The following is a 12,612-nucleotide window of genomic DNA, read 5'->3' on the forward strand; positions in this document are numbered from 1 at the left end:
ACCGGGGATCACGGCAGCCTCTATATCACCTCCTGACACCGGGGATCACGGCAGCCTCTGCGTCACCTCCTGACACCGGGGATCACGGCAGCCTCTGCGTCACCTCCTGACACCGGGGATCACGGCAGCCTCTGCGTCACCTCCTGACACCGGGGATCACGGCAGCCTCTGCGTCACCTCCTGACACCGGGGATCACGGCAGCCTCTGCGTCACCTCCTGACACCGGGGATCACGGCAGCCTCTGCGTCACCTCCTGACACCGGGGATCACGGCAGCCTCTGCGTCACCTCCTGACACCGGGGATCACGGCAGCCTCTGCGTCACCTCCTGACACCGGGGATCACGGCAGCCTCTATATCACCTCCTGACACCGGGGATCACGGCAGCCTCTGCGTCACCTCCTGACAACGGGGATCACGGCAGCCTCTGCGTCACCTCCTGACACCGAGTATCACGGCAGCCTCTGCGTCACCTCCTGACACCGGGGATCACGGCAGCCTCTATATCACCTCCTGACACCGGGGATCACGGCAGCCTCTGCGTCACCTCCTGACACCGGGGATCACGGCAGCCTCTGCGTCACCTCCTGACACCGAGGATCACGGCAGCCTCTGCGTCACCTCCTGACACCGGGGATCACGGCAGCCTCTGCGTCACCTCCTGACACCGGGGATCACGGCAGCCTCTATAACACCTCCTGACACCGGGGATCACGGCAGCCTCTGCGTCACCTCCTGACACCGGGGATCACGGCAGCCTCTGCGTCACCTCCTGACACCGAGGATCACGGCAGCCTCTGCGTCTCCTCCTGACACCGGGGATCACGGCAGCCTCTGCGTCACCTCCTGACACCGGGGATCACGGCAGCCTCTATATCACCTCCTGACACCAGGGATCACGGCAGCCTCTGCGTCACCTCCTGACACCTGGGATCACGGCAGCCTCTGCGTCACCTCCTGACACCGGGGATCACGGCAGCCTCTGCGTCACCTCCTGACACCGGGGATCACGGCAGCCTCTGCGTCACCTCCTGACACCGGGGATCACGGCAGCCTCTGCGTCACCTCCTGACACCGGGGATCACGGCAGCCTCTGCGTCACCTCCTGACACCGGGGATCACGGCAGCCTCTGCGTCACCTCCTGACACCGGGGATCACGGCAGCCTCTGCGTCACCTCCTGACACCGGGGATCACGGCAGCCTCTGCGTCACCTCCTGACACCGGGGATCACGGCAGCCTCTGCGTCACCTCCTGACACCGGGGATCACGGCAGCCTCTGCGTCACCTCCTGACACCGGGGATCACGGCAGCCTCTGCGTCACCTCCTGACACCGGGGATCACGGCAGCCTCTGCGTCACCTCCTGACACCGGGGATCACGGCAGCCTCTGCTTCACCTCCTGACACCGGGGATCACGGCAGCCTCTGCGTCACCTCCTGACACCGGGGATCACGGCAGCCTCTGCGTCACCTCCTGACACCGGGGATCACGGCAGCCTCTGCGTCACCTCCTGACACCGGGGATCACGGCAGCCTCTGCGTCACCTCCTGACACCGGGGATCACGGCAGCCTCTGCGTCACCTCCTGACACCGGGGATCACGGCAGCCTCTGCGTCACCTCCTGACACCGGGGATCACGGCAGCCTCTGCGTCACCTCCTGACACCGGGGATCACGGCAGCCTCTGCGTCACCTCCTGACACCGGGGATCACGGCAGCCTCTGCGTCACCTCCTGACACCGGGGATCACGGCAGCCTCTGCGTCACCTCCTGACACCGGGGATCACGGCAGCCTCTGCGTCACCTCCTGACACCTGGGATCATGGCAGCCTCTATATCACCTGACACCTGGGATCACGGCAGCCTCTGCGTCACCTCCTGACACCTGGGTTTACGGCAGCCTCTACGTCACCTCCTGACACCTGGGATCACGGCAGCCTTTGCGTCACCTCCTGACACCGGGGATCACGGCATCCTCTGCGTCACCTCCTGACACCGGGGATCACGGCAGCCTCTGCGTCACCTCCTGACAGCGGGGATCACGGCAGCCTCTGCGTCACCTCCTGACACCTGGGATCACGGCAGCCTCTGAGTGTATCACCTCCTGACACCGGGGATCACGGCAGCCTCTGCGTCACCTCCTGACACCGGGGATCACGGCAGCCTCTGCGTCACCTCCTGACACCGGGGATCACGGCAGCCTCTGCGTCACCTCCTGACACCGGGGATCACGGCAGCCTCTGCGTCACCTCCTGACACCGGGGATCACGGCAGCCTCTGCGTCACCTCCTGACACCGGGGATCACGGCAGCCTCTGCGTCACCTCCTGACACCGGGGATCACGGCAGCCTCTGCGTCACCTCCTGACACCGGGGATCACGGCAGCCTCTGAGTGTATCACCTCCTGACACCGGGGATCACGGCAGCCTCTGAGTGTATCACCTCCTGACACCGGGGATCACGGCAGCCTCTGCGTCACCTCCTGACACCGGGGATCACGGCAGCCTCTGCGTCACCTCCTGACACCGGGGATCACGGCAGCCTCTGCGTCACCTCCTGACACCGGGGATCACGGCAGCCTCTATATCACCTCCTGACACCGGGGATCACGGCAGCCTCTGCGTCACCTCCTGACAACGGGGATCACGGCAGCCTCTGCGTCACCTCCTGACACCGAGGATCACGGCAGCCTCTGCGTCACCTCCTGACACCGGGGATCACGGCAGCCTCTGCGTCACCTCCTGACACCGGGGATCACGGCAGCCTCTGCGTCACCTCCTGACACCGGGGATCACGGCAGCCTCTATATCACCTCCTGACACCGTGGATCACGGCAGCCTCTGCGTCACCTCCTGACACCGGGGATCACGGCAGCCTCTGCGTCACCTCCTGACACCGGGGATCACGGCAGCCTCTGCGTCACCTCCTGACACCGGGGATCACGGCAGCCTCTGCGTTACCTCCTGACACCGGGGATCACGGCAGCCTCTATATCACCTCCTGACACCGGGGATCACGGCAGCCTCTGCGTCACCTCCTGACACCGAGGATCACGGCAGCCTCTGCGTCACCTCCTGACACCGAGGATCACGGCAGCCTCTGCGTCACCTCCTGACACCGGGGATCACAGCAGCCTCTGCGTCACCTCCTGACACCGGGGATCACGGCAGCCTCTGCGTCACCTCCTGACACCGGGGATCACGGCAGCCTCTGCGTCACCTCCTGACACCTGGGATCACGGCAGCCTCTATATCACCTGACACCTGGGATCACGGCAGCCTCTGCGTCACCTCCTGACACCTGGGTTTATGGCAGCCTCTACGTCACCTCCTGACACCTGGGATCACGGCAGCCTTTGCGTCACCTCCTGACACCGGGGATCACGGCAGCCTCTGCGTCACCTCCTGACACCGGGGATCACGGCAGCCTCTGCGTCACCTCCTGACAGCGGGGATCACGGCAGCCTCTGTGTCACCTCCTGACACCTGGGATCACGGCAGCCTCTGAGTGTATCACCTCCTGACACCGGGGATCACGGCAGCCTCTGCGTCACCTCCTGACACCGGGGATCACGGCAGCCTCTGCGTCACCTCCTGACACCGGGGATCACGGCAGCCTCTGCGTCACCTCCTGACACCGGGGATCACGGCAGCCTCTGCGTCACCTCCTGACACCGGGGATCACGGCAGCCTCTGCGTCACCTCCTGACACCGGGGATCACGGCAGCCTCTGCGTCACCTCCTGACACCGGGGATCACGGCAGCCTCTGCGTCACCTCCTGACACCGGGGATCACGGCAGCCTCTGAGTGTATCACCTCCTGACACCTGGGATCACGGCAGCCTCTGAGTGTATCACCTCCTGACACCGGGGATCACGGCAGCCTCTGCGTCACCTCCTGACACCGGGGATCACGGCAGCCTCTGCGTCACCTCCTGACACCGAGGATCACGGCAGCCTCTGCGTCACCTCCTGACACCGGGGATCACGGCAGCCTCTGCGTCACCTCCTGACACCGGGGATCACGGCAGCCTCTATATCACCTCCTGACACCGGGGATCACGGCAGCCTCTGCGTCACCTCCTGACACCGGGGATCACGGCAGCCTCTGCGTCACCTCCTGACACCGGGGATCACGGCAGCCTCTGCGTCACCTCCTGACACCGGGGATCACGGCAGCCTCTGCGTCACCTCCTGACACCGGGGATCACGGCAGCCTCTGCGTCACCTCCTGACACCGGGGATCACGGCAGCCTCTGCGTCACCTCCTGACACCGGGGATCACGGCAGCCTCTGCGTCACCTCCTGACACCGGGGATCACGGCAGCCTCTGCGTCACCTCCTGATACCGGGGATCACGGCAGCCTCTGTGTCACCTCCTGACACCGGGGATCACGGCAGCCTCTATATCACCTCCTGACACCGGGGATCACAGCAGCCTCTGCGTCACCTCCTGACAACGGGGATCACGGCAGCCTCTGCATCACCTCCTGACACAGTATCACGGCAGCCTCTGCGTCACCTCCTGACACCGGGGATCACGGCAGCCTCTGCGTCACCTCCTGACACCGGGGATCACGGCAGCCTCTATATCACCTCCTGACACCGGGGATCACGGCAGCCTCTGCGTCACCTCCTGACACCGGGGATCACGGCAGCCTCTGCGTCACCTCCTGACACCGAGGATCACGGCAGCCTCTGCGTCACCTCCTGACACCGGGGATCACGGCAGCCTCTGCGTCACCTCCTGACACCGGGGATCACGGCAGCCTCTATATCACCTCCTGACACCGGGGATCACGGCAGCCTCTGCGTCACCTCCTGACACCGGGGATCACGGCAGCCTCTGCGTCACCTCCTGACACCGAGGATCACGGCAGCCTCTGCGTCTCCTCCTGACACCGGGGATCACGGCAGCCTCTGCGTCACCTCCTGACACCGGGGATCACGGCATCCTCTATATCACCTCCTGACACCAGGGATCACGGCAGCCTCTGCGTCACCTCCTGACACCTGGGATCACGGCAGCCTCTGCGTCACCTCCTGACACCGGGGATCACGGCAGCCTCTGCGTCACCTCCTGACACCGGGGATCACGGCAGCCTCTGCGTCACCTCCTGACACCTGGGATCACGGCAGCCTCTGCGTCACCTCCTGACACCGGGGATCACGGCAGCCTCTGCGTCACCTCCTGACACCGGGGATCACGGCAGCCTCTGCGTCACCTCCTGACACCGGGGATCACGGCAGCCTCTGCGTCACCTCCTGACACCGGGGATCACGGCAGCCTCTGCGTCACCTCCTGACACCGGGGATCACGGCAGCCTCTGCGTCACCTCCTGACACCGGGGATCACGGCAGCCTCTGCGTCTCCTCCTGACACCGGGGATCACGGCAGCCTTTGCGTCACCTCCTGACACCGGGGATCACGGCAGCCTCTGCGTCACCTCCTGACACCGGGGATCACGGCAGCCTCTGCGTCACCTCCTGACACCGGGGATCACGGCAGCCTCTGCGTCACCTCCTGACACCGGGGATCACGGCAGCCTCTGCGTCACCTCCTGACACCGGGGATCACGGCAGCCTCTGCGTCACCTCCTGACACCGGGGATCACGGCAGCCTCTGCGTCACCTCCTGACACCGGGGATCACGGCAGCCTCTGCGTCACCTCCTGACACCTGGGTTTACGGCAGCCTCTACGTCACCTCCTGACACCTGGGATCACGGCAGCCTTTACATCACCTCCTGACACCGGGGATCACGGCAGCCTCACCTCCTGACACCAGGGATCACGGCAGCCTCTGTGTCACCTCCTGACACCAGTAATCACGGCAGCCTCTGCGTCACCTCCTGACACCAGGGATCACGGCAGCCTCTACATCACCTCCTGACACCGAGGACCACGGCAGCCTCTGCGTCACCTCCTGACACCTGGGATCACGGCAGCCTCTACATCACCTCCTGACGCCGCGGATTACAGCAGCCTCTACATCACCTCCTGACACCGGGGATCACGGCAGCATCTGCATCACCTCCTGACACCAGGGATCACGGCAGCCTTTACATCACCTCCTGATGCTTGGGATCCTGGCAGCCTCTGCATCAACTCCTGACTTCAGGCATCTCACCAGCCTCTACATCACCTCCTCACGCTGGGGATCACAGCAGCCTTTATGTCACCTTCTGACACCGGGGATCACGGCAGCCTCTACATCATCTCCTGACACCTGGGATCACGGCAGCCTCTACATCACCTCCTGACGCCAGGGATCACGGCAGCCTCTACATCACCTCCTGACACCGGGGATCACGGCAGCCTCTGCGTCACCTCCTGACACCGGGGATCACGGCAGCCTCTACGTCACCTCCTGACACCTCGGATCATGGCAGCCTCTGCGTCACCTCCTGACACCAGGGATCACGGCAGCCTCTACGTCACCTCCTGACAACGGGGATCATGGCAGCCTCTGCGTCACCTCCTGACACCTCGGATCATGGCAGCCTCTGCGTCACCTCCTGACACCAGGGATCACGGCAGCCTCTACATCACCTCCTGACGCCAGGGATCACGGCAGCCTCTACATCACCTCCTGACGCCAGGGATCACGGCAGCCTCTACATCACCTCCTGACACCGAGGATCACGGCAGCCTCTACATCACATCCTGACACCAGGGATCACGGCAGCCTCTACATCACCTCCTGACACCGGGGATCACGGCAGCCTCTGCGTCACCTCCTGACACCGAGGATCACGGCAGCCTCTACATCACCTCCTGACACCAGGGATCACGGCAGCCTCTGCATATTGCCCAGTCATGTAGTATATTGCCCAGTGACGTAGTATATTGCCGAGTGACGTAGTATACAGCACAGAGCCACGTAGTATATTGCCCAGTCACGTAGTATATTGCCCAGTGACGTAGTATATTGCCCAGTGACGTAGTATATTGCCCAGTGACGTAGTATATTGCCCAGCGACGTAGTATATTGCCCAGCCACGTAGTATATTGCCGAGTGACGTAGTATACAGCACAGAGCCACGTAGTATATTGCCCAGTCACGTAGTATATTGCCCAGTCACGTAGTATATTGCCCAGTGACGTAGTATATTGCCCAGTGACGTAGTATATTGCCCAGTGACGTAGTATATTGCCCAGCGACGTAGTATATTGCCCAGTCACGTAGTATATTGCCCAGTCACGTAGTATATTGCCCAGTCACGTAGTATATTGCCCAGTCACGTAGTATATTGCCCAGTCACGTAGTATATTGCCCAGTCACGTAGTATATTGCCCAGTGACGTAGTATATTGCACAGCTACGTAGTTTATTGCCCAGCCAGGTTTGTCACAAGGGAAAAAATATAAAATAAACATATACTCACCTTTCCGAAGGCCCCTTGTAGTCCACGGCAGCTTGCGGTCCCAGGGTTGGTATGAGCGCAGGACCTGTGATGATGTCGCGGTCACATGACCATGACGTCATGGCAGGTCCTTCTGCCATACCATCTTTGCCACCGGAAACTGCAGCGGAAGATGGCTGCCGGCGGGAGCGGCTCAGCGGACCACGGAGGGTGAGTGTAGCAGGTTCATTTTTTTTTAAATTATTTTTAACATTACATTTTTTACTATTGATGCCGCATAGGCAGCATCAATAGTAAAAAATTGGGGACACACAGGGTTAATAGCGGCGGTAACGGAGTGCGTTACCCCGGGCATAAAGCGGTCCGTTACCGCTGGCATTAACCCTGTGTGCTTTGTCAGCGGTGACTGCGGGGAGTAAGGAGCGGCCATTTTCTTCCGGACTGTGCCCGTCGGTGATTGGTCGGGGCAGCCATGACAGGCAGCTGGCGAGACCAATCAGCGAATGAATAACCGTGACAGAAGGACAGACAGACAGACGGAAGTGACCCTTAGACAATTATATAGTAGATGTGTGTGTCAATGATTATATATATATATATATATATATATATATATATATATATATATATATATATATACAGTACAGACCAAAAGTTTGGACACACCTCATTTAAAGATTTCTCTGTATTTTCATGACTATGAAAATTGTACATTCACACTGAAGGCATCAAAACTATGAATTAACACATGTGGAATTCTATACTTAACAAAAAAGTGTGAAACAACTGAAATTATGTCTTATATTCTAGGTTCTTCAAAGTAGCCACCTTTTGCTTTGATGACTGCTTTGCACACTCTTGGCATGCTCTTGATGAGCTTCAAGAGGTAGTCACCAGGGATGGTTTTCACTTCACAGGTGTGCCCTGTCAGGTTTAATAAGTGGGATTTCTTGCCTTATAAACGGGGTTGGGACTAGGGTTAAGCGAAACGGATCGGACAAATTCAAAAATCGCCGACTTTCGGCAAAGTCGGGTTTCATGAAACCCGACCTGATCCTAGTGTGGGATCGGCCATGAGGCCGGCGATCTTCACGCCAAAGTCGAGTTTCGTATGACACTTTCAGCGCCATTTCTCATCCAACGAAGGAGGACGCAGAGTGTGGGCAGCGTGATGACATAGGTCTCGGTCCCCACCATCTTAGAGAAGGGCATGACAGTGATTGGCTTGCTTTCTGCGTCACAGGGGCTATAAAGGGGCGTGCACGCCGACCGCCATCTTACTTATGCCGATCGTAGCATAGGGAGAGGTTGCTGCAGCTTCAGCAGAAGAAGGGATATAGTTAGGAAGGGAAGATTAACCCCGAAACTGCTTGTGCTGTAGCGATTTCCACTGTCCCACACCACCTTTTCCTTGCAGGGACAGTGGAGTTTTTTTTTGTGCATCAGCTCTGTAGCTTATTAGGCTCCTTATAAGGCTCCTTGATATCTGCATTGCTGTTTGTACACCGCTGTGCAAACCAACTGCTTTTTTAAAAGCAAAAATCCTGTTGCTCTGTTCTGCACAGTTATCTTGTTTGTTTGTCCACACTTTTGTGTGCAGCAGTCCTTTTTATTGCTGCCATACTTGTCCTGAGATCAGTGTAGGGAGATTGAAATTGTACTACAGTCCTTGTATTTTTTCATATATCAGCCAGCCACTTACATTGTGTTGTTTTTTGCACAGGGCCTGAGGTTTTGTTCAGTCTCCCCCCCAAAAAAACGGAGATTTAAAATCTCAACAAGTTTATATACACCCGCTACCTTGTTTTACAGTACCATATAACGGTTGTTATTTTGGTTAGATTTTCCAAAAAATGAGGAAGTCTGGTGGAAGAGGCCATGGGCGGTGGTTGTGAGCTGGTTACTGGTGGTGGTGGTGGAGCATCTGGTGGTAGTGGGAAAAGCACAATAGCACCTAAGGCTGGAGGTGTTGAGCCAGCGTCATCGTCTGGCTACACAAGGCCTCGAAGGCTCCCTTATCTGGGAGTAGGAAAACGGCTTTTAAAGCTGGAGCAGCAGGAAAAAGTTTTGGCTTTCCTTGCTGACTCAGCCTCTAGCTCTTTCGCCTCCTCTTCAGAAAGTTCCAAATATAAAAGCAGCGAGTCGTCAGTGGATGTTCCCAGTCAGGAACAAGTCGCTTCCTTGTGTCCTTCACCCAAACCAAAAGTGAAGGATGCGTCAGGCGACACTACAGGTTACTCCATGGAGCTCTTTACACATACCGTGCCTGGGTTAGAAAGGGAAATTGTTAACTGCCCATTACAAGATGAATCGGACATGGAGTGCACTGATGCACAGCCACAGCTAGATTATTATGCTGTTCCATTGACTCAGATCACTACATTGCCCTCGCAGTGTACTGAGCCAGAATCTGACCCTGAGGAGACTATGGTGCCCCGTCACGAATGCTATAGCACCTTACACGGTGACACAGAGGAAGGTGCACATGACATTGAAGAGGAGGTGATAGATGACCCAGTTGTTGACCCAGATTGGCAGCCATTGGGGGAAGAGGGTGCCGCTGCCAGTAGCTCAGAAGCGGAGGAGGAGGAGCCACCGCAGCCATCTACATTGCAAAAGCTGTCATCTGGCAGGCCCAAAGGGCCATAAACGTTTGTCAAAAGCAAAAACAGTTTTAGGACAGCGTGGCCATCCGGTGAAAGTAGCACAGCGCGCAATGCCTGAAAAGGTATTCCATAGTAGGAAGAGTGTGGTGTGGGAATTTTTTAACCAAGATCCGAATGATCAGCACAAAGTTATCTGTAAGAAATGCTCATAGACCTTTAGCAGAGGGAAGAATCTTCAAAATTTAAATACAACGTGCATGCTTAGACATTTAACCAGCATGCACTTGCAAGCCTGGACTAACTACCAAACGTCCCGTACTGTTGGTGCACCTGCTCAGATTGAAGGTAGTCAGCAACGCAACATTGCTTCCCTCACAGTAAGTCCACCGGTTAGGACACCACCAGCAGCAAATGTGGAGGTATCGTCGCACCAAAGCAGTCAGGGAATCACAAGGTTCTTGGTAGGAAACACTGTATGTAGGCCAACATCAAGAATACCATCACCAACCCTCTCTCAATCCGCCATGTCCACGACCACCACTGCTAGTTCCACCATATGCAGCTCTCCAGTCCAGCTCACCCTACAAGAGACTCTCGTTAGGAAAAGAAAGTACTCATCCTCATACTTATACCAAGGAAGGTGACGGGCACAAGGGGGCATTCTTTGCGTCTGGAGGAGAGAAGGTTTTTCCACCAACATAGAAGAGGATTCTTTACTGTTAGGGCAGTGAGAATCTGGAATTGCTTGCCTGAGGAGGTGGTGATGGCGAACTCAGTCGAGGGGTTCAAGAGAGGCCTGGATGTCTTCCTGGAGCAGAACAATATTGTATCATACAATTATTAGGTTCTGTAGAAGGACGTAGATCTGGGTATTTATTATGATGGAATATAGGCTGAACTGGATGGACAAATGTCTTTTTTCGGCCTTACTAACTATGTTACTATGTTACTATGTTACTATCCTGTCATCCGCGTACACAGGGTTTGAACACCCACATTGCTGGACTAATCTCGTTAGAGATAATGCCCTACCGGTTGGTTGAAAGCGAAGCTTTCAAAGCCCTGATAGCCTACGCAGTACCACGCTATGACCTACCCAGTCGACACTTCTTTGCGAGAAAAGCCATCCCAGCCCTCCACCAGCATGTCAAATACCGCATTGTCCATGCACTGAGGCAATCAGTCAGTAGAAAGGTGAACCTGACCACAGATGCATGGACCAGTAGGCATGGCCAGGGACGTTACGTGTCCATTACCACACACTGTGTTAATGTGGTGGATGCAGGGTCCACAGGGGCAGCCATAGTGGGACAGTTCTGCCTAGCCCACGGTCTAGGAAACAGTTGGCTGTAGGCGTTCGCCACCCCTCCTCCTCCTCCAGAAGTGAAAGCTCGTCCACAGACCGCAGTCGCACGACCACTCCATCCGCAGCTGCCAGTGTTGCACACAAGGTGTCCCATTATGGAACAGCTAGTGGTAAGCGTCAGCAGGCTGTGCTACAAATGAAGTGTTTGGGCGACAACAGACACACCGCGGAAGTACTGGCCGAGTACTTGCAGCAACAAACTCAGTCATGGCTGGGCAGTGTACATCTTGAGGCAGGATAGGTAGTCAGTGATAACGGAAGGAATTTTATGGCTGCCATAGCCCTTTCAGAACTAAAACACATTCCTTGCCTGGCTCACACCTTGAACCTGGTGGTGCAGTGCTTCCTGAAAAGTTATCCGGGGTTACCCGACCTGCTCCTCAAAGTGCGCAGACTTTGCACGCACATCCGCCGGTCGCTCGTACACTCCAGCCGTATGCAGCGATCACTGAATCGGCGATCGCTGAATCTTCCCTAGCACCACCTAATAATCAACGTTGCAACAAGGTGGAACTCAACACTACACATGCTTCAGAGACTGTGCGAACAGAGGCGGGCTGTTATGTTTTTGTGGGAGGATACACATACACGGGCAGGCAGTTGGATGGCAGACATGGAGTTGTCAGGTGTGCAGTGGTCGAAGCTACAAGACCTGTGTTAAGTCCTTCAGTGTTTTGAGGAATGCACACGGCTGGTAAGTGCAGACGACGCCATCATAAGCATGAGCATCCCCCTAATGCGTCTGCTGATGCAAAGTTTGACGCACATTAAGGAGCAGGCGTCTGCAGCCGAGGAGGAGGGAAGCCTTGATGACAGTCAGCCATTGTCTGCTCAGGGAACTCTCCTGGGCGAGGTGGCGGACGAAGAGGAGGAGGAGGAGGAGGATGATGGGGCTTAATATTTATGGGAGGAGGATGCTTTTCAGGGGGCAATAGAAACTGGTGGCATTGCAAGGTCAGGTACAAGGTTTTTGCGGAACACAAGTGATGTTGATTTGCAAGAAAGTGCTCCTCAACCCAGCACAAGCAGTGAATTGACACCTGGAACATTGGCCCACATGGCGGATTATGCCTTGCGTATCCTAAAAAGGGACTCCCGCATTATCAAAATGATGACCGGTGACGATTACTTGTTTGCCTGCCTCCTGGATCCACGATATAAAGGAAAATTACAAAATATCATGCCACATGAGAACCTTGAGCAAATATTGGCTACCAAACAAGCAACTCTTGTAGACCGTTTGGTTCAGGCATTCCCAGCACACAGCGGCGGTGA

The sequence above is a fragment of the Ranitomeya imitator genome, chromosome 7 (assembly GCF_032444005.1).
Source record: "Ranitomeya imitator isolate aRanImi1 chromosome 7, aRanImi1.pri, whole genome shotgun sequence".
NCBI classification, from domain to species: domain Eukaryota; kingdom Metazoa; phylum Chordata; class Amphibia; order Anura; family Dendrobatidae; genus Ranitomeya; species Ranitomeya imitator.